General features: G+C 37.8%; 1 protein-coding gene across 6 annotated transcripts in view; it reads right to left on the bottom strand.

Annotated features, from left to right (window-relative positions):
* Positions 1-23,802, bottom strand: part of GADL1 (glutamate decarboxylase like 1) — a 249,377-nt gene that overhangs the window by 217,484 nt on the left and 8,091 nt on the right. For 2 of the 6 annotated variants that reach the window (XM_042816570.1, XM_042816579.1), the window contains exons 1-3: positions 23,387-23,538; positions 22,988-23,216; positions 10,063-10,142 (exon numbers count right to left, since the gene is read on the bottom strand). The exons of 2 other annotated variants lie outside the window; for them this stretch is intronic. The gene's annotated coding sequence lies outside the window, so the exon portion shown is untranslated. Of the gene's footprint in view, positions 1-10,062; positions 10,143-22,987; positions 23,539-23,802 lie in introns of those variants that run through there. 2 more of the 6 variants (XM_042816572.1, XM_042816571.1) reach the window with 2 other exon arrangements.

The following is a 23,802-nucleotide window of genomic DNA, read 5'->3' as shown; positions in this document are numbered from 1 at the left end:
AAATCTAACCTCCCATTACTCTCTCTTATCAGCTGGTCCTATAATGCAGATGAAATTTAACTGGTTGTCAATCTCATAACAGCAAATATTATCCAGTATGAACATATGGTTTAGGATCACTCACAAATAGATCTCTTTAACAGACTTCCCTCACTGCTCACACTGATGCTAACTACTGCTATGATAGTTTCAGTATTGGGATGAGAAATATTTATATTCCTCATCCTTGCCCACAAATACATTTTTCTTTCTGACTTTCATGCTGTTTTCTAATGTCTCTACTACTTCACCACATCAGCCTTAATGTCTCCTACTTCCTGGATTTCTTTAATTTGATCCAGTATGTTTGTTTTCTCCATTATCCACTACTGCTTTGATAGTCTCCCCAGACAGTACAACAATCCTGGTTATTGGAAGCTATGCTACTGCACTGGATATAAGCCTTCTGATAGACTTCCCTGTGAGAAACTTGTCTCCCACAGACAAATTTGTCATTAACAAGGAATCTTTCATATTTCCAGGGATTCTGGAGTTCTCAGCTCTTGATGTAATTATTATTTCCTCTACTGCCTGGCTTTAAGTAGAAAATAAAACAGCACAACACAGCCTCTTCTCCATGATCTCCATCTATGGGTTGACATTATTCATTATTCAGATACATTTATCAGTCTTCCCAGCATTTCAGGCACAACAGCATCTTTCTCTTTCAACTTTCCCCAAAAGGACAGTAAAAAACTTTACTGCCATTTTCTCATCTTTATTCCTTTGTGCATACGCTCATTTACTTTTTCAAGTGACTTCCTTGTTTCTGTAGGTTATTTTGTCTGCAAGCCAACCATCAGAGTTTAGAAGTTGCTCTAGATCAACTGCTTACCCCCAGCTTTATTTGAAAGGAGAGGCGTGCCTCTCTGGAATTTTTACTGCTGACATATTTTTGTATCGTACACTGGACAATAATGTAAGACAGGTCCATGTTCATAAAACTAACCAGTTTTTTAAGTGAACTATTTACACAAATGCTGAGACTGCAATTAGCATCAAAGCCACGTGCATGCAGATTAGCTTATGTGTGGTCTTTCAAATCTTCTCCCTGCAATCTGTGTTCTTCCCCCTGGTTTCACACAGACTGCTATAGTGAGTTATCTTTATTTACTTTCTCAGCCTAAGGAATTGTATGTGATTTAACAGCAGCTAGAAAAGTTGGATGCTGAGCACTTATCAGTAGTGGTGGCAGCTGTTATTCCAATAAATCTGTCTTCTCCAGCTTGCCTTTATATTTAGGTATTCACTTAAGCAAAGCTGAATCTATGTTAAACAAAATCGCTTTTGAAAAGGGGAGTTTTAAGCATTAACTCTGGCAACTTTATGTATGTATTATGAGAGTAAATTCTGAAAACTTTCTGCTCATGTTGCATACATAATACAGGCATATGCAGATCTGAATATCAGTTTGAGTAATGATGAGCTTTTCTTAAACCCATCACCGGCCTTGTGCACCTAAACTCATTCAGTGTGTCACAAGCAGGATGTCCAAAACGTCTGTACCTAATAATGCACTGTATTATGCTAGCAGCAGGAAAAAAAAATCTTTAACATTTTCAAATTTACTCTTTTATCATAGATTATGATGGTATTGTCAAGATAACGATAAAAGGCACAATTAAAATTGCTTTAGCTTAAATATTTAAAAATTACAATTTCTAAATTCAAGCATATAGGGATGTTCTAAAATATATGAGCTACTAAAAATAAAATTCAGCTATGCCTGCAGATTTTGACTCTCACTGATAAACATGGCCATATAAAAGGCAATATTTTGATAGGACATTAAAATAATGATTACTAAGATGTGCTAGCTAATGTGGAGGGCTCTTTAGTCAATAACTCCTGTGTTTATCTAGAAACATCATGCAATAATTCAAGCACATTTCAGGGATAAATGGGAGTTTAGATCTTGTGCTGTAAACCAGCAATGTAAGATGCATTTCACATTTAAAAAGTTAAACAAACAGCTATAAATCAAAGACGTGGCACCAATAACAAAATGAAGATAACAGTGCCTTTAAGCAAGAGCAGCTAATTTTCATTCATCTAGGTATGTACAGTCTTAAATATGAATACAAATGTACAGGCTGATTGCATTTTTCCCAGAAATAAGATGCAGTATGTTTTCTTACTTCATACTGCAGTAGAAGTAGCCACATCTGTTCACCTCAGAAAGCAGATGGATGTTCAAATACTGTATCAAAGTATATATTTCACTGAGAAAATTTAACTGCCTGGGTATCACAGTTTAATTCAATATAGCTGAAGAAGGAAGACTAGAATTTAATAAAATTCCCAAATTAATTGATTGATGAATAACAGCTTCCAAGAACAGACTTTTCTCTTCTCATTTCATACACACTGATCTGAAACTCACTCAGATTAGCTCAAGTTATAAGAAATTATAACTAAGGACACACTGAACTGTGCACTGCATACTTACAGTTTCTAATTTCTAGCATTTGTTCAGATTTTAATTGACTGGAAATACATGATCAGAATACCCAGTTCTTTAAAAATACTTCTGGAGCGTGAGTCAAGAAATACTAAGAGCAAGCATCTCCTCACAGTTTTTCTGTGAAGAGCAGTAACAACTAATGTCAGTTCACCCTTTCATGAGATAAAAACTTTCTACAACTTTCATCTGTAAATTAATGGGAAAGCTTCATAATTCCAATGATAAATGTTTTTATAAAAATGCTTATTGTTGCAAATGCTTCCTTGCTTCCTGCAAGATTAGCTTTCCTACCCAATAGCTTATACAACTGAAGAAGTATTTGCTAAAACGATAGCGATATAGATACAGGCAACTTAAAAAACAAACCAAAAAAAGCATGTTGTCTGGAAAGTTAAATCTATATACATCACAAATTATTGTAGATCTGATTTTATCACTGCTGAATGGTTTCAAAATGCTGGATTCCTTTCACTTGTGCATCCCCTGCAAGCAAACGCATGTCAACTCTTTCAACTATAGACATCTAAAAGCAGGCAGCCAAAATGTCTAAACAGAAAAAGGGGAATTTCAAACCTTCAGGTTTTTAGATAGTAAAAGCCAATCAGAAACATAATAAAATGCATAAGGGTTCGTTTGATGTGAGTGAAAATCTCAGCCCTATCTAAAATGTACATATTTTTAATAGGGACACTGTGCGAGGAAATTTTCCACACTAAATACTCATGTCACATTCTGACTACATTTAGACCTTCATGGGCAGTGAAGGGAAGACAAGGAAAAATACCTTTCTATTCACCCAGAAATGAACAAACATTCGTTCAGCCTGCAAATGACTGAAGGAAAAAAAAAAAAAAATAATAAAAAATAAAAATCAAATTCATGGAGAACTTCAGGTTGTACAACAATTATAAAACATCTGCAGTTTACATGGCAGTTTACATATTAAAAATGAATACTAGTTGTTGGAGAACAAATAAATGTTTTGCAATAAAACTAATGCTGATCATAGTGGTTTTGTTTTGTCATGAGAATGATAGAATATGACAAGTTTTAAGTAGGCCACGTCACACAAATGGCTAGCTGAGTTTACTACATATGTATACACAACATAGGATTTAGACTTGATGATCCTTATGGGTCCCTTCCAACTCAGGATAGTCTATGATTTTATGATATATGCAACTACATAGAAATTGCCTCAAGTGCAGGTTCAAGCTGAATTCTTCACACTATTTTCCTGTAGTAGCCTATTCAAGGGTCAGCTCTACAGCAAATCAGGTAGCCCACGTGCTTTTGAACGCACACAAAATTATGCTTGTTCACTACATGGATGCACTGCAGAATGTTGTGACCAAACTGCCCTCAGCAGCACGTCATGAAAGGCAGCAAAATGAGATGGCTTGAATTTCTTCAAGGAAGGTCCCTTCTGCAATGCCAGGCAGTATATCCCAGCTCAAGGTCCAGCTTAAAGAAAACTAACAGTTTCAGGTTTCAAAGCATCCTGTGGGCCAACAAGCTCAATGTATAATGTACATACTGCAAGACTCTATTAACACTGATGGGGCCAGAGTGCCCCAGCCCAGCCCCTGGAGCACACCCATCACCCACAGCAACCACACAGCAGTGTGTGATCGGCACTGCCTGGGCTGAAAGTGGGACATGGGAAGTGCTGTGCCAGCTCAGTTACGGCAAACAATTGTATGCATTGTGATACATTGGCTAAACACAGTTGTGTGAACAGCAAAAAAAATATGCAGCCATACCTTGTGTTTTGATAAAGGAATTTGAGAACAGGTTTTAAGACCACTGGAAAAAAAAAAAATCTCACTAAAAACAATTATTTTTTGTATATTTGCAATTCTATTTTCAGTTCACACACACACATATATATATATATATATACACACACATATATATCACCCAAGAATTTTCAAATGAAATGTATAAAGTTGCAAACAGATATTCAACATGAAGAAAAAAAAATGATCATGACTAATGGATTTTTATAAGCCCTCTCTGAACAGAGAGAAACACCCCTCACTTCACAAACATGCCTTATTCATTACATCACATTTTGGCTGCACATACATTCATGAACAACTGCTTTCAAGGACAAAGCATAGGAAGAGTAAAATTTCATCAAAAATCTCTGGCAGACATCTTGAGAACTTATGAGAATTGCAGCCACTGCAAGCAAACTAGACTGATGCACTGGTTTCACAAAAGTAAGTTCAAGTATCCCAATAGCTTTATGTTTTTGTTGCCCTCTTTTTTTTTTTGGTTGAACGAAAAACATTAAAGATTAAAATTAGCTCCTGCATGCTTCAGTCATATTTTCACTTCAGAATAACAAAGTTAGCAGTATTAGCAAGAAAAAAAAAAAAAAAGTATAGATTTAGAGATAGAATAATCCTCCTTGCATTTCCATTTCTTGTTTGCATTCTGGAAACAATAACCTTATATTGTCACTGTGTCCTTGCAGCAGTTGTCACCTCCATTTGTCTTTATTTTTTTAAATAGATAAATAAAATGGTTGAATAAAGATTGCTGGGAAAGCTGGCAAAAGAAAAAGCTTTTGAAGCAAAAGTCTTCTGGTCACCATTATACTTAAGACACCATGCTAAGGAGCCTCTCCTTTATTCAAGTTAATATTGTAAGCAAGAGGTATCTGTCTCAGGGGAGCAGTGAAGCAAGAGTGCCACAATATTAGCAGTGTCACAGCAAGTAATAGACAAGCTCTGCTGTGCTGGAACAATAATAGAAAATATATCTATTACAGGGAGAAAATGTACTAATTTATAGTCAGTTCCATGTGGTGGAGAGAAACTGAAAACAACTCCTTAAACTGCCCTCCTAAGAAAGAAGGTACTGGCTCTTTCCTGCGAGGCACAACAAAGTGCATTACAAAAAAAAAAAAAAAATGAATGAGTGCTATTTTTGAAAAAGAACAACGAAATAATTATTTCTACTAATACTAATAACGCTTGGCTCCTTCTAAAGAGCTTTCATGTATCTGGATCTCACAGCACTTTAAGTACAGAAAGTGTTTTATGGTTCCTCTCAGCCAGGGAATTCAAAACCAAAACATTATCAAATGGGGATGGTTGATGAAAAACCAGAAGAAAAGTGTGCCCACGTTCTGTCACTGCCATAGACATGCATCTCTTACATCTTCATCCTTACAAGTTCACCCTTGGAGGAAGTTACGTGTCATACAGAGTTACAAAATGTAGAGATAAAGGTAAGCAGTCTGAGTGGAAGGAGCTGGTGAGGGAAAATTGGGCCAGGAGAAACTTGGAAGAAGTAGAGTTTGATAGAACAGAATATGGAAAGTGCACAAAGTTGGAAGGGTTGAGATTCAGTGGGGAAGGTGGTTCATTAACATTATGAATACTGTCAGCTACTTTGAGAGGTAGACCAGAAATATGACAGCACTCCACTTCACTACAAAGTTAATTCTAGAGAAGAATGTGACAGCTGTTGCAGAACGAGTAACACTTCACTTCTATCTGGGACTAAATAAAGAAGAAATTAATTGAAGCTAGTAGGAAATTCAGTAGACAATGATTCTCTGCACTACATACTGCAATTTGCTTCTCCTGAAATCACTATATGAGAAAATGTTTTACTTAGCTCCTAGCTAGATGAAAAAGTGTTGAGATTTTCCTGCCTAAATAAAGAAGTATATTTCTTCCCTGTGTCACCATCCTTCTGAGAGATCAAGGAACACAAGAAACTCTCTCTACTGTACAGTTCACTAAAACACAGAGTTCCTCTTCCAAAATCCTTTAAGCAAAAACTTCACTTTGTATCCATCACTAATAGAATCTGTAATCTATCACATGGAGCTCAGCACAGGTTTAGTTCCAGCAGTTATCTAAAACACATCGTTTCAACCACTAAATCTAAACCTTTAATATAAACTTTCAAAGACAAACTATTCCCAGCAGTGAGACACTGCACTCCTCAGTGGTTAAGCCTCATGGAAACAGTGACTGCATCTGTCACCCAGAAGAGCTACTTTTCCTAGAGAACCATTCATCATCCCTAGAGTCAGACTCCATGACATAAAAATTCCCCTGCATAAATTTAAGCAGAATTTTAAATGAAGGTAGCATCCCAGTTATTGATTATTTGGAGCAAAATTCCTATGAACCATAAATGACAGGGTTTATGAAAAAGGAACTGTTAATACTTATTTGTATCATCTGATTCCTTACTTGACTATACACTTCCATATGCAGTTTCTATGACAATATGTTTTTGGGAAGTTTTCTAGTATAATTGAATTTCTTGACTGTTACTTCCTCTCTCACACACAGTCCACGCCAAAACAAAAAAAGCTGAAGGAGGTAGTAAGGATGATCTCAGCATTACAGTGCCCAGATAATCACACTACTTAGTGAAAAACAATGACAAACACACTTTTTCCTAAGATCTGTAATTCTAGCCACTTTCGAGCTTTGGAATAATCAATTAGAAGAAAGGAAAATGCAGTGGATTGATTAATCTTTTCCAAAGTAAAACTCCATTCTGTGAATTGTTCCCCCTTGTTCAGTAATGCGGGAAGCATTGCAGCTTGCAGTTCTACCAATAGAAAGAAACAAGTCCCTGTTAAGAAACACAAGATTTTGCTAAAAATCTTCCTATCAAATACTACCTTCAGAGAAATAGCGTGCAAGAGGCTTGAAGTTCTTAGTTACTATCTAGCTATGTAAAATGTAGCAAATAAAAATATATATATATATATATATATACTCATCAGATTCTAATTCTATCACTAGTTACTAATCCTATCACCAGATTTAAAAAAAAAAAAAAATCTGGCCAGATGCCTTGTCCCTGTGCAATCATTTACAGTTGTTCTCAATTAGAATAAAGAGTAGATAAAGTGGCCACCTTGTGCTGATGGGAAATTTCACCGTCCTCTTTGTAATAACAATAAGTTTCCTGTGTTTAAGAATCAAGTTTATTCCTAATAAATTCTTAAATATGCTATACTACCACACCAAGAAATTTAATATATAAGATAAAAGCTTATCCTACAAAACTGCATATTTAAGCAGGAAGAAGCCTAAAACACATTGCTAAAAATAAGTTTTTCCAGAGCAGAAATAAACATTCAAATAAGCATATATTTGCTTTCACAATTGCTTGACCATTAACATCAACAAGTCCTGGCCATGGACCATGAAGTAATTTCACCTTAACTATTGAAAAACATAAATTTACTACATAATTGAGCTTAAACATACATAGTCAAAATTCAGGACAGAAATTTGAATGCATGGATGTCAAAAGTACCTACCGCGTACCCGTAATATAGAGTAATTCAGTGTCATACTTCTGCAGTTAACAATGTTATGAAGAAAACTATTTCTAATTTTGAAATTTACTTTGTGTTCCGAATCCTCACTTCATGTCTTGTTTGCACACTTCTGTTGCCTTCCATAAATATACAACAGCTAAACATTTTCATTTTTCTAAGGAGAATATATCTGATTTTATTGCCTTCCCATCAAGCTCGAACTGTTCTTAGTTTGGTAAAATTAAGATGCATGTGGAAAAAAAATGAAAAGTCTCCACATTCTTTAACAGTGTGACATGACAATATGACTGGGAAAAACCATACCTTTGCATGCACTATCATACTGTGGCACTATATTACCAGGCAGGGAGAAAACATGGCAGTATAAAGTGATACAGATTTGTCACGGAAGATGTTGGCTGCAGTGGAAAAATATCACTTGCTGCTCTGAGGAAAAAAAACCTAAGTTATCAGGAAACTTACACTGAAGAAAATTAGTTGAAAATAGTTTCAACTTCACTGCCCAGGGCATACATTAAATACATTATCTGTATTGAGCTCAGCTGCAGCTCTAAATTTAGTGAATGTGGTTTTCACTGAGGCTAATGAAAGTTGTAATCCCCATGGAGAGTGAAATTTCAGCATTTTATTTATTCAATGGCTTCTCATTCTCCAACCAAACCACCTCGGGCTATGAATTATCGGAGCTCAGAAGGGAAGGGTCGGGGGCCTCTTACAAGGGATGCTCTGAAGGTAACATCTATTTTATGATCTTGGCCTCCTCTGTCAGAAGTGGACATCGGTAGTACAGTACCAGAGATTGAACCTTCCCACCAATATTCTGTTACAAGTTGTTGGTGTGTGACAGATGGCAGCAGAGAGGCAGTCTGACAGAATGGCATCTCTAATGGAAGTTCAGATGCAGCAGAGGAGTTGAATTCCTCCATGTGGAAAAAATGGCACCAACTGACATTCATCAACACTTGTGAATGCTTATGGAGACCAATCAGTGGATGTGAGCACAGTGAAAGTTCAACTGCATGGGCAATGTTCTCCTAGCAACAATGCTATCATAGCAGCTGTGAGGCAGTAGGTCACCCCTGCTGCTGCAGATTTTTACAAATGTGGCATTTGGGCTCTTGTTCATCACTGTTGAGAATGCATAGCTAATGGTAACGACTATGTTGAAAAAACAGCATTTTTTAAATGATAATTTGCTCTATCAAATAGTGTTATTGTGTTCCTTGTATCTGCTGTAGTTTCCACAGAAATAAACAGGAGGCATTACTTTCAGAGTGACCTACATAAAATACACAGATAAGAAAACTCTTTGGAAAACGTGAAGGAAGAAGTGATAATGATACCATCACATTTCTGTACATTTAGAACAAGGATAGTAGGTAGCTAACCACTGGTATTTCTTTATTTCATGAGAAATCTAATATAGGAAATGTAATTAGCAGCAGCCTTTCAAAAGTTTTTCCCTTGCCCTCCCCAGAGGAGATGCCTGCACTCCTGTTTCAGTAGGATGAGGCTGCAGTCCTGTACACTGCCAGATCGTGTCACAGTAAACTTGTCTTCTGGCTTAATTACAAGCACGTACTCATTTCTATTGAATTTGCCAGTAGTCAACTTGGAGCTTATACTGCTTCATAGTTTTGTGACAACTATGTGTCACCATAGAAACACCTGCTCCTCCTTAAAATTTTAGTGAAAAAGATCACGCATACCCACTTGCATATAGTCACCAGAAACAAAGCTAGACTACCAAAATTTTTCAGAGAATTCTAACCCAGAAGTATGATTCAAGTTGCTCTTTTCTGTAGCCAGAGTGGTTTCCATTAAAGTCAAAAGTTGGATTTACCATATGAAGTTTTAGTCTGTGTACAGATATAAAGATAAAAAACATTTGATGCTCAGTAATTACAATGGGACTTACCTCTAGATTAAGACTTCTTAACATAGTGAGACACATGTCCTCACTTCCACTGTAGCTGGTGAATATCTGATCAATATAGTTGATGGCAATTGAAGTAATTGAGCTTAAAAGTTTGTTTTGAACCTCACAGCTCATAAGGCTAGCATGGTTAACAGCTCAGTTTCTGTTGCAGATTTTATACCATTAAGAAAAAAAGATGTTTCAACACACTTCATTACTTCTGACTCCTAAATTCAAATGACTAAGTACCCACATATGACAGGGTCACTCATATACTTTTGTCACAAGGCTGACATTCACATCTCCACATACCGCAAGGGCCACTGCACTTCCACAACGTCACCACAATCTGTATCTGTACTTCACCGCAGTGTCTTTACTTCATGGTTCCCCTTAAAAGCAAACAAAACAAATGGGTAACAGTTTATATTCGTTTTACTACCACAGCTCAAATAGTAACCTTTCCCATCAGCAGTGGGATCCCTTGCAGAAATAAATAATAGCAGAATCCACTTGAAGCACCTAAAATTACCTAAATACGAGGTACTGAGCTGCCTGCTGAGATACACACATCCTATACTTCCTCCAGGCAGACTTTACTCACTGACATCTAAGAAATCTGTTATGGAATTTAAATCTCCTCCCCTAGGTAGACTTAGAGTCCTGCATCCAATAATTATACCTCATTATAGCAGGGTTCAAGCATCCTTTCACGCATGACATTTAGCTGAAAATGGTTCACCCCTGAGGGAATGTTTGGATGAAGATGCTAAAGATATCCCCTGCAGATCAGCTTAAAAGCTTTTTAGCTTGGTTAATAGATGAGAGCCTGATTGTATTAGTATCAGCTAATTGATTTGAAAAACAAAAACTATAGATCTTAGCCTGTCTTACAATTGCCCTATAGTTTGCTGGTAAACCTGAACAGTCAGGGACAAAGTCTTAACAGATGTAGCAGACTTTGGAAATTGGATATTTTCCAGTTCAGCAATTGGTAGAGACACTATCTGGATTATGCAGTCCCTTATTAAGAAGTGTCAAGGATTAGCCAGAACTGAAAACACTTGTGGGATTAGGGATTTATTTATATGGAGACAATCAGGAAGTGAATTAACTAAAAATGTTACTTTAAAGAGAAGCTGTAAAACTGCATTAAACCCTAATGTGCATGTTCTCCTTTAGAATTACATTTGAATGATCTAACTTCAGTGTAGAAGTAAATTAAATTAAATTAGGACCACTTGAATTCTGGATAAGAAGGCCCTTGGGGGTTTTAATGATGTTTAACTGATCTATTTCTAAGCCATATCTTTCGTTGACTCACATTAATTTTCATGAATTGAACTGTGTAGATAAACCTCAAGTTCTGAAATTAGAAAATCACAACAAAAAAGTGACTGCTAAATTAATGGCAGCAAAACATTTTTAAAAACAGTTGCAGAACAGCTTGTTCATCTGCAAAGGCAACAGTAAGGGATCGTGCTGACTCTGGATTTGCATGATGAAGGACACAATTTAGGAACAGGCTCTCTTAAAGCTTTGCATTATGACAGAGCCCAAGTGAAGTTTGTTCTACACTTTTCACATTGAGAACTGCTTGGTCTGGAGCTGTTGTCCAGCTAGTCTTATACCACAGATTTTAGAAAACTCTGATCATTTTGGAAGGCATTTAGGCCAAGGTTAAGGTTTATGAAGGAAAACATGTAACTTATGACACATCAATAAATAGGTGCTCTTTTTTTCCATCCCAAATTCAACTGCTGGAGACAAAAAAACAAAAAACTGAAAACTCCCTCATTTTTTTCCCTCTAATCTATATAATCCATGGTTGTCAACTTCTACTCAGTCTATTTCTTGCATACTACTAGAAAAGCAAGGAGACAAATAGCATGACTTATCTTTCTGCTTTATGGATGCTCAATATCCTGGTTCCACACAGGAAAGACTACGCTGCTAAGCAATATTCTTAATATTTGAACACACCTACTAGGATGTTATGTCTAATTAAGGCCTCTGGGGAGACTTACTATTCTCAGATATTTTACTGATATCTTCATACAGCTGCAGAAATAAACTACGTGTTGATTCAGTAACAATCAAGTTTTAAAAAAAAAAAAAAAAAAAAAAATCAAGATTGATGGGGTGCATCTTTCTTACTTGGATGAATTAAAAAAAGAAAAAGGAAACCTGGTACCAGAAAACAATGTTTCTTCATAAGCATCATTAAGTACAACCTAAAATAATATTAATGCTATTAGAACTGCTAAATGAATAGGAAAACTAAAAAGTTTTGATGGAGTTACAGGGGAGCTCAACTTAGCACTTTTAGTATTTTCCAATATGAATTTAAAATGCCAGCATTTTGATAAATAATTCCTGATGTTATACCTATTGCCATTTTCAATTAAAAGGAAATATAAACTCGCCTATTTAAGAACAGAGGAAAACTGACGAAAGGAAAACAGAAAAGGGGAGAGAGGTTGCATTTATCAAGGTAGAGAAAGCAGGCTCTCTCTGAAAACACGTGAGGCTAAAAGCAGAGGGGTTGAGGAGGTGAAAGCACATTACTTTTAAACCTGAAGAGGAAACCAGTTTAACCTTGACTTCCCCAGGGCCTATGAAATCATGAATACCAAGCAGAGCTTTGAATGAAAAGACTTGCTCCTGTTGTTCTGGGGTGACAAGCGTTGCAGAACTTCAGTACATATGGTTCTGAGATTCTGGTATGTTTTTGGCTATCAGAATATTCTGATTTTATTTTCCACTGGAAAGTTTTTTTTTATTTAATTATTTTTGTACTGAGCCCTGAACTAGTAATAGCTTAAACACATAACGAAATTCTACTGATTTCTAAAATATCCTATGTTTTCCAGGACAAGGACCATCTTTCAGTTAGGTGTGCATCCAGGTAACTCCATGACAAATACAAAATGAATATAATGGCAAAAGTCTGCTCAGTTCAGCCAAACAAATGCAAACAAAACATCCACAGCCCAACCCTACTTTCTGCTCTCTTAATGAACTGAATCAGCTTATGAGTGATGGAACAAGCACCAGCACCTGTAAAAGAAGTTGGACCATGGAAGTTGAAGTAAGGGAGGACAGAACAGAAAGTAGGGGAGAGCAGAAGCTGAGATGTTCCTTTCAGCAGTAACAAATCATTAAACAGGCTCAAAGATCTTATCTCTGCAGTTTACATCCCTGAGTATTATGCCTGAATACAGGCCAGCCTCTCTGCCTTTTCCTTCACTTCCCAAGGGCACAGTTCTGCCAAATATGTAAGAAGTGCTGTTCAGTATGGCAAGATTTAGCAAAAACTTCTTTTTAACTGCTGTTCAAGTATTTGTAGTAGCTGCAATGCATTCAACACAGAGGTATAGTAAAAAAAAATTCCACTTAGTAATAATTCTGAAGCTTTCTTAGGCTAGTCAGAAGTGTGAACTCTTCAAATGAGACTTTTTATATGGCTTTTCAAAAATTCAAGGTCTTTTACTGTAAGAATGAAAACGATTTCTTTTCAGTTTTCATCCTTCAAAAAGAGATTGTGCAGTTAAACTTAAGTCTTTGCCAAGTGATGTGTAGTCAAAAGAGTTACATTTGAAAATTAAAAAGAAAGGAGTTCTCTGTGAAAGTCAACGTTTAAAGCTTTTACTACAAAAATATTGGAATATTATGATATTATTAAGATGCACTGCAGAGCATTTGGATCAGAGGTTAGAGACATTAGTCAAGATCATTCTGTAGATAATCATTCATAGATTTTGCAAGAATACACTGAAGCTCAGAAAAATGTTGTCCTTTTCTATCTGTATTTATAATAGACCTTTATTCAAAAGCCCATCTCATATTTATATTATTTTGATAATTGACAGACATGCTGACAATTATCCTTCTTCCTGTTTTCAGGATTAAAAATTGATTCTCTCACTGAAGATAACAAAAGAGGAAGATGTGCCAAGAAGGTCTGAAACTGGAGTGGACAGTAGGGAACTTGGAGACCAACAATTCTGGATACTTTCAAAGGGTGGGTGTTCATGCTTTTCTGTCTCAGTTTATCTCTAAAATGTACACAGTATCTAGCAAGCCTACAGGAGTTATCCAGTTGTTGGCAGCAAAGCTCTTTTCAATACATGGGGTACTACAAAAGTGGTAAACAAAATTATTTTTACTAAGAAAAAAAATACAGTCTTGAACAAAGGGCAACACACTAATATTGTTATATTCTACTTGAAAAATGTATGTTTTTTCTTTTGAAGATAATAAAAATACACCATAAAAATGGAACTTGTCAAAATAAATCTCAGATAAGTAACCTAAGGAGGACGTGAGTGCTATAAGAAATTGACATTGGCTTGCCTGATTGCTTTGATGCTAAATGACTAGAAGACTGGGCTGAATGCTCAAGGCTGTTGTAAGATTCTCTGTTAAGCTTGATTTGTCCAAATCAGTTGCTCTGACAGAACTTGCTCATTTATGCACCTCTCATGGAGAGAAATCACTCTCAAAACAGCGGTGCAACTCCAGTATTGTTTGTTTGGGTTTTTTTTTTTTTGTTTTTTTTTGTTTTTTTTTTTTTTTTTTGGTTGGAAGCCACATCAGACCACTTATTAGTCAGGACTCTCTCAACCTCAGGGACCAGGGCACACTCATCATCCTTTACACATCACAAAGAATGAGGAATACTCTAGTATGCCACTTAGCAGTGCAGTCTGTGTACATAAGCTGACTTTTAACTCACTTGTTTGGGGACTCAGAGAAGTACACCCCAAAACAGAATGATCTCTAAAGACTGTTGAAGACTAAAAATATTAGAGCCTAAATGGAGTTTCAAACCCCCGGCTGGCTGCACTATGCCCAACACCCAGGCTAGCTGTTTTAAAGACAGCTCTCTACATTGTTAGATTGCAGTGTAGACATACAGTACGAGAGATGACAATAGATATTCATCAGCTTTAAAATTAAACAATGCTTAAGAAAAGAGCAGGAGAGAGACAAAGACTAATTCTTAAAGGAAATAAGATTTTACTTTCTGGAAATTACCATTTAGACATGAAGCCTGATTAATGAAAATTTAGTATAAAACTCCCAGCTAGGGAAACAAATGACATTTCCTTTGTCATTTGAAGCTTTGGTGGGAAGATCTCTCATAAGAAACTAACTCCAGTCTAAAAGATTCTTCTTAAAAACGCCATACAAATTTTGAGGACTTCTATTTTCCACTTCCTGGGCAACAAATTTGTTCATTTTTGCTCTGCAACTTGACAAATAAAATCAGAAAAAGTTCCTACCATAGGAAGCACTACTTCCTTATCTTATGGATACATTTTTACCTTAGCTCTCATTTTTACTTTCATTAAGCAAAAACAAAACAAAACAACAAAAAAAAAAACCACATAGGCACTCTACAGTACAAAACCAGCATCTTTACTATACCCCCTCCTCCCTGGAAGCACTCAAGACTAGGCTGGATGGGGCTCCAAGCAACCTGGTCTAGAGGGAGGTGTCCCTGGCTATTGCAGGCGGGTTGGAACTAGGTGATCTTAAAGGTCCCTTCCAACCCAAACCATTCTATAATTTTTTGTGAAACATCCAACTTACTTTAAGTCTTTAAGTACTTGCTGACAGTCTAAGGTGGGCCTAAGTCCGAACAATGCTTTTGGGAAGGAAAGAGAGCAACTCTTTTCCTCTTTCCTGAGGCCTTTATCATTACAGAGGAAAAACATCAGGAATACGCTGTGTGTAATTAAGGGATGAAGTCTAAAATCCTTTTGTTAGGACATAAACAGATCAATAGCTATGTACACAATCATGTTACTTCCTAAGATACAATTAATTAAGGAACTTGAGGATGGCAAAGAAATACTGAAAGTCACTTATTAGTCAACATTCTAACCACTCAGAAAGTGAATTAAAGTGACTTAAAATATTAGCACTGATTTCAAAATAACAAGGGTACATAATATTAGCTTTAGTTTCATCTAAATGGTTTAAAGTAATGTTTTGACCTTATTTAAACTGACCAGTGCTCATTTCTGAGAATCCTATTAATTATCCTCTCACTGTGCACTCTTACACTGTAAGCCATCATTATCAACTAAGGTGACTCTAAGAAATGGTAAATCATTGTATTTATGAGCAAATAGATGTGCTACAATGTACTTTAAAACATAATAAATTGCTTCTGTTGCATCTTCCAACAAGCACAGTAACAGATTCATTAGATGGAAACAAAACGAAAGTTACCATTATAGAAACATAAAAATAATGCTATTTTTTACTTGCTCTTTAGTATGTAAGAAGATTAAAAGAACAAGACCTGTGCAATTTGTTCCAATGATAACATTGTTAGTTCAGAAGAAATTGCTATAAAGATCCACAGTGGCTGGCTGCAAGAATTATTAATGACAGCAGTAAAGAGAAACAGGAATTAATTTAAAATAAAGGGATATCATTTACAATTTTTTTTTCTTCGCTCTTTTGTTTACCTGTCACTGCAGTTATCAGTGTATGAAATAGCTGTGATGAGAGGTCATGGCAAGATCAGAACCTTTTCATGGTTTTTTGTTTGTTTGGTTTTTTTGTGTGTGTGTGGTTTTTGTTTTTTTTTTTTTTGTTGTTGTTGTTGTTTGTTTTGTTTTTTTTTGTTTTGTTTTGTTTCTTTCTTTCTTAATCAGGGTGTATTTGAAATAATTTTTTCAATAGTATATCCTCTCTCTCTCATTAGGAGGGCCTCTTCCTGTAGCAAAATACATATGAAAACTGCAAAACCTCTCCATTTGCTAGGGAGCTTGGGTACATATGGCACTGGAAAATGCTTTCAATTTTTCTATCCACCTACCCCAGAAAAGATCCGATAAAATGTTCCTTTAAAATATATCTACATTCATCCATCTATACTGAATGATAAATATAAAGTATCATGTGATAGTTTTGAATAAACTGTTCAATGTTTCCCCAGGGAATTGGTTAAAAATTCTGTTATTTGCAAAGATATTTAACACCAAGGTCCATAAGTGACAGAATCACAGAATTGTAAGGGTTGGAAGGGACCTCCAGGTTCCCTACAGCAGGTCGCACAGGTAGGCATCCAGGCAGGCCTTGAACATCTCCAGAGAAGGAGACTCCACGACCTCCCTGGGCAGCCTGTTCCAGTGCTCCGTCACCTCACTGTAAAGAAGTTCTTGTGCACATTTGTGCGGAACTTCCTATGCTGCAGTTCCTGGCCGTTTCCCCTTGTCCTGTCTCCACATACTGCTGAAAACAGTCCGGCCTCACCACTCTGCCTCCCACACCTTAGATATTTATAGACCTGAATCAGGTCCCCTCTCAGTCTTCTTTTCTCAAGGCTGAACAGACCCAGTTCACTCAGCCTTTCTTCATAGGGGAGATGCTCCAGGCCCTTCACCATCTTCGTGGCCCTCCCTTGGACTCTTTCCAAGAGATCCCTGTCTTTTTTGTACTGGGGAGCCCAGAACTGGACGCAGTACTCCAGATGAGGCCTCACCAGGGCAGAGTACAGGGGGAGGATCACCTCCCTTGACCTGCTGGCCACGCTCTTTTTAATGCACCCCAGGATGCCATTGGCCCTCTTGGCCGCAAGGGCACACTGCTGGCTCATGGCCAGCCTGTCATCCACCAGGACACCCAGGTCCCTCTCTGCAGAGCTCCCCTCCAGCAGCTCATCCCCCAAGCTGTACCAGTGCATGCAATTATTCCTCCCTAGATGCAAGACTTTACACTTGCTTTTGTTAAACCTCATCTGGTTTCTTACTGCCCAGCTCTCCAGCCTGTCCAGGTCTCGCTGAATGGCAGCACAGCCTTCAGGCGTGGCAGCCAATCCTCCCAACTTTGTATCAAACTTGCTGAGGGTGGCCACTACCCCCTCATCAAGGTCATTGATGAAGATGTTGAACAAGACCCGACCCAGCACTGACCCCTGAGGAACACTGCTAGTTACAGGTCTCCAACTGGACTCTGCACTGCCAATGACGACCCTCTGTGCTCTGCCAGCCTGCCAATTCTCAACCCACCTCACTGTCCACTCATCTATCCCACACTTCCTCAGCTTTGTTATAAGGATGTCGTGGGAGACAGTATCAAATGCCTTGCCAAAATCAAGGTAGACTACATCCGCTGCTCTCCCCCCATCCACCCAGCCAGAGACAATATCATAGAAGGCTACCAGGTTGGTCAAGCACGACCTCCCCCTGGTGAACCCATGCTGACTGCTCCTGATAACCCCCTTTTCTTCCAGCTGTCTGGAGATGGCATCCAGCACAAGCTGTTCCATCACCTTTCCAGGGACAGAGGTGAGGCTGACTGGCCTGTAAATACCTGGATCTTCCTTTTTGAAGACTGGAGTGACATTGGCTATCCTTCAGTCTTCAGGCATCTCCCCCATTCTCCATGACCTCTCAAAGATAACAGAAAGCAGTTCAGCAATCACCTCCATATCCCTGTGGATGTATTCCATCAGGTCCCATGGATTTATGAACATTGGTGTTGCACTGGAAAAATTTATGGTAGAGAGTTTGCAACAGTGAGAAGATCAACTACATAATCCAGTGGCTTTCTCCTATCTGTAAAATCTATGATTCATATACTACGTGAAGATCAATGACTTTTTAAATATATATGCAATAAAACTCATTTCTTGACAATCACAGCATCTTACAAAAAATTTTAACTTTCTGGAAGATATTAAGGTTAAGAAATCGGAGAGATTCACTAAAGACTCTAAAAACCACAATGAAAGCAAATAAATGATTTAGATTTAAGCACCATTTCACAACCACTGTATCATGCTTTAAATATTATACTTTCTGATGTGTTTACATTTGACTGGTCCAGTACAACTTGCTGTATGCCCAGAGCAGAGTGAAATAGCAGTCATACATTAAAAAAAAAAAAAAGTACATAACAGGCTTTTAAACCCAATTTGAGCTGTGAATCTACATGTCAAGTTAGAGCAATAAATGATTCATCGTATCAGTGAGAATTCCTGAAGCGACCTGGATTTTTCCCAGACTAACTTGGGATAATTACTAAAATGCCTAAAATTAATATTGTCACCTTGAGTTGCACCTTTACCCTACAAGAAAGATGTTCTGGGCTGAATTTGGGGCACCTACAATTCAAAAGAATGAAAAAGAAAGGATGAAGATGGGGCCTCAGTTACTGATACCTGCTTCCACAAGGTGTGCAGAGCAAGGTGCTCTTGGGAGCCCAAATGCAAATCCTTCCTGAGAAACACTGGTAGCTAACGCAGTGCATGACCCCACTACTCATCCCTTACAGTAAGCAGCTGATGACCCTGCAGTGATGTGTAGTCCCAGCAATTGCTTTCTGCTTTCCATATTGTGGACCTACACAGTCTTTCCTATAGGCCAGACAGGCTACGTACAGGCTACGCCTACTAGTTACTCCTGAGCACAGCCAGCCAGGCTTTGAGGAACTTTGAGCTCCTCACACTCAAGGTACACCCCCATCACCAAAAATAAGAATCTGATATCCACTTCTGTGGGCTGATTCTTTCAAAACTATGAATAACTCTTACTGACAGTGGCTTAATCCTATTTGCAGAGTGATAATAGAGTTTCTTAGCACAATGACTGGCATTATGCTGGGTTGGAGTAGGAAGGCAGGTGACGTCTTGCGCTGTCTCTTCCCTTATATAACAGCATGGAACAGTGCACAAATCCAGCCCTTAGGCTGTTGAAAAGAGAGGTATCTTCTGCTCAGTATTTCATAAATTCTTAATAAAATAGTAGCACCAATATATAGAAATCTGATCAAATGCAATTGAGGGAAGAGTGGGAGAGAGGGAGGAATATTTGTGGTATGCTTCCTTTATCTGGTTTGCTGAAAAGCAGATTTATAAAAAAAACTGCATTCAATGGAGATTTATACCAAGATTTACATTAATATAGAAAGCAAAAATTCTTTCACCAAACCTGGGAACAATGCTCATTTCAAGATGCATATTTATTTACATTGAACTATCTAGGGACTTGACCTAGCAAAACAGCATAAAGTTAACTCTGTGCACTTTAATGGAGGCTTACATGCGCTTAAAGTGAAATACTTAGCTTAAGTGCTCAACTCAAGGCTTGTGTATTTCAAAAAATTTTAAGTGACAGATTTCAAGTAAAACATCCCAAAAGAGATAATATGAAAGCAGATCTTACAAAAATATTTCCAACCTGCAAGCAACGTCCCTCCCATCATCAGAAATCTGCAGGGACATCCTCATCTCAGCCACTGCTAGACAGAATCCTCAAATCTATCTCCTTTGTCATATCCAGACATACAATCAAACTTCAAATGATCAAAACAACCTGATCTCTAGAAAGAGCACTGCAATGTATTTTATTTATTAACCACAGCTCTTCTGTTAATTTTTCATAGAAATGGGAGATTTAAAACATACCTAGAAGACTGTCTAGAACTTTCTAGTTAATAGTCATCCTTCTGGCTTCCTCAAAGAACGTGACATAAAAGACAAGCCTAACAGATCACTCTAAGTATGCTCTGCCAGCTCTTCACCTCACCTAGATGGAAACCTTAACAGGAAAATCCACAGACTGTCTCCTCTCATAACCCCAGTCTTCTATCAGTGATTCAGCCCAGTTAGAATCCAAGCAACTCCATCTACAAAAGAATGTGAAAACTCACAGCAAGAAATGCTTAACTATATTACCAGAGGCAAGTTGCCTAAATTAACCAGGTAGCTAAGCATCAAGAATGCTCCCACTCACTAGAATTTCGTGTATGCTTCTTAAGGTACAAGCGATTTTCTCTTCCCTCCACCATAGTCACAGAATAAGAGTTAAGGACTGAAAACCCTGCTTGTGTTTCTCTAGAACTGAAGTACTCCACAATTATTGCCCCCGTTTTCTTCCCTTCTGCTTCAGGTATAGCAGTTGGCACCCCTGCAACACAGCTGAAGTTCAAGAAACTTAAGACTACTTAATATTAACGGTGTATGTACAGAAGTACATGCCAGTTTGCAGTATTGTTACCCTAGGAAATCTAGATTTTATCAGCTTTAGGTGCAGATATTCAAAACAAACAGTGTCTAAAAGGTAAAATACACTGTAGCATCTTTACAGTTCTTTGAGCCAATGCATTAACTCTATTTGCCAGCAGACAGGACTGGGGCAGCTCCTTGCCTGCAGTAAAGGACCCTGCAGAAAAGCAACAGCATAAATACTACAACAAAATACTTGTTTTCCCTCCTTTTCAAGTTTACACCTCAAAGAGTTTTCCTGTGAAGAGGTACTTCAAGAGGTTTCCATAGTCAATCTAAGGTCATTGATTTAATGCTTCCTTTTGCAAACTCCTCAAAGAAACCTAGGATGGAGCTGCACACATCACACTTTGAAAACTGTAAACAACAACCCTGCCACCAAAGGAGCTGGATCCTATGACTCCACTCTTGGAGAAATGAGAAAAAGCTCTGCCACAACTATGTTTAACTAAGAAATAGACATTTTCCACAGATTCAAAACTGACCAGACACAGACAGAAACACATAGTGTTTATTTGTTCACAATGTACATATGCTGATGGGCTTGTTTTGTACACCAGACATCTCAACTTTGCTACCAGTATATTATTTATAACTCCAGCGCATTTCTCAAGCTTCAGGCAACCTGAAAATAAGGACTGGATAAGCATAGGAAAGGAGGTAATACCAATAACTATGTACTTAAAAGGCCCAGAAGAGCCATAATACCGTTCTGGCCAATTTAAATATTCATCCTTTCCTTGTTAACAAAGTCTCTCCATGTTCAGTTCCTCAATTAAACAGGAGGAGAAGTGGTTTACATAGCAGTGTTTTAGTGAGATAGAATCTAATTACAGTTAATCTCCCAATATGCAATAAGGTGGCTTCCCAACAGTTAATAAAAAGCAATGGTTAGGAATGATGACAGCACTGCTTCCAAAATGAACTTAAGATAAAATGCAGGAATGTTTAATTACCACATTAAAAACCTGCATTGAGAGGTATTCGTTTCTCAGGCAAGGATAGGCAGAACAAATTATGATTGTAGAATATCTCACTCTGAAGGAAAGGAAAGCTTACTATACACATTTCTTACAGACCTATCTCGCATTGATGCTGAGGAAGCTGAATAGGGTTGTTCCCTTATCAAGAATCTAGGTACCAGGGTGTTGGCTGTATGAACAAAAAGATAACAGAATAACGAGACAGGGGAACTAAAATATTGATATTTCATTTTTTAATCCTACCGAGGACCTGCGGCACTTCAGATTTTTCTACTATGTGACAGATATAGAGACAACTTCTTGCTATCATAAATTAATACGATCTGGGAGTGAACACCTAAAAGCACTCAGGGTTTGACCTTGTGTTTCTGAATTTTTAGGAGTCTCCATAGAACTCCAAAACATAATTGTATTATGCTGACAGACAGTACTTATAATACTCTGGAGGATCTGCCTGATCTTTGGAAGCGTATTTCTATCCCAACTAAAACAGAGCATTAAGTAAAAGATAGCCAGTCTTTGCACTTAATATTCACAGCTTTCCTAGATTCTGCCCATGAGAACCAGTAGCGACTGTTTTAATGGCAATTTTCTCCCACCACTTTAGAAGAAGCCACATCAAACTTTCACTTGACAGTTCAGGTTAGGACAGTGCACACTGAGCTACAGGGAACAGAAGAGCAGAGGTACTACAATGAAATGACACTGCATTTTCCCAAGCCTGACAAATTACTTTAATGCCATTGAAAGAGCATTTGAACAGTCTCCTCCATGTTGTTATCTAATGCAATTTGAATTGAAGAAGAAAACAAGAAAGCCATAGACTAATACATGTCCCTTCTCTCTCCAGAAGAAGGGTAACTGTTGCAGAAATAAGAGATTACCACGCCTAATAATGCAAATGTCAGTAATTAACAGCTCAATAAAAACTGCCTATGATTTCCACACAAATCTTACCATCTGCCTGCAATAAAAACCACGGAGTGTATCTCTGATAGAAGTGGAAGTCACATGAAGGAGATAAAGCATAAGCAATCCAGCAAATTAAATAACCTTGCATGTCAAGATTAAAAAAAAAAAAAAAGAGGAGAGTCCTCCAACTTCAAAACCTTTGAACTCATTCTCTGTATAATCAATGAATATACAGATATTATAATTAAGAAATATACAGGAAAATTAGGCTAAACAGGTCACCACGCTAAAGAAGAACGAATGGAAAGCTTACCCTTATCTTGGGCTTGCTGAGAAGATTCCAAGAGGAGCCATCTCCAAAAGAGAACTTTCCCCACTGCTGGTCACCTCTTAAAATGGGGTCTAGGAGAGGTGCAGCCAGGCCTCCACCCCTTCCAATAGCACAGGAGAATCACTTCCACCTGTGCTCCCAGGGCTGACGCTGCTCACCTCAGGTGGTCAATCAGAGGTTCAGGCCGTGATTCGGCAGTTCCATACACTCCCTGATGAGGAATTTTAAAGGAACAAATGAGTTCCTTTAAAACGTGGTCTGAATCCATAAATACTTACAACTTTTGAGCATAACGTTAAACATGTGATACTCTTTAAACAAGGATAGTATATGTTTAAGAAGAATTCCTGAGAATCAGCAAAAAGATATCAAGATGCGTACAGCCTGCTTGCCTTCCCTATACAGCTTGACTTAGAAACCAGTGCTTGGTGTACACAGCAAGGTTTTGGTTGTGGGAGACTCCAATGGGGCTGCCCTGTGCTGGGCCCAGATGGATCCAGACAGTTCTACAATACATCCAAATGCAGGCCAAAGCTGAGCCCAGCGGTCAAGATGGTGGCATATCTGTAAGGAAATATCCAAGAAATGAATATATATATAAGAAAGGGCAGAAAATACCAGCCAGAGAGAAGAGGAGGGAGTGAGTTACAAACAACAGAGGGAACATTAAGCTCAGAGGAAGAGCAGTTCCATGGCAGAACAGGTATTCCTTGCAATTCTTAATCCGAGTCAATGCTGCTTTGCCCATGACAGTAATTGGTAAGCAATTTCCCTGTCTTTACCTCCGCTCTTAACGT

This window comes from Centrocercus urophasianus, unplaced genomic scaffold, assembly GCF_019232065.1.
Source record: "Centrocercus urophasianus isolate 14NV4802_14NV808 unplaced genomic scaffold, USGS_Curo_1.0 seq_16, whole genome shotgun sequence".
Taxonomy (NCBI): Eukaryota; Metazoa; Chordata; class Aves; order Galliformes; family Phasianidae; genus Centrocercus; species Centrocercus urophasianus.
The sequence above is the reverse complement of the archived record's forward strand: the minus strand, read 5'-3'. Positions and strand labels throughout refer to the sequence as shown.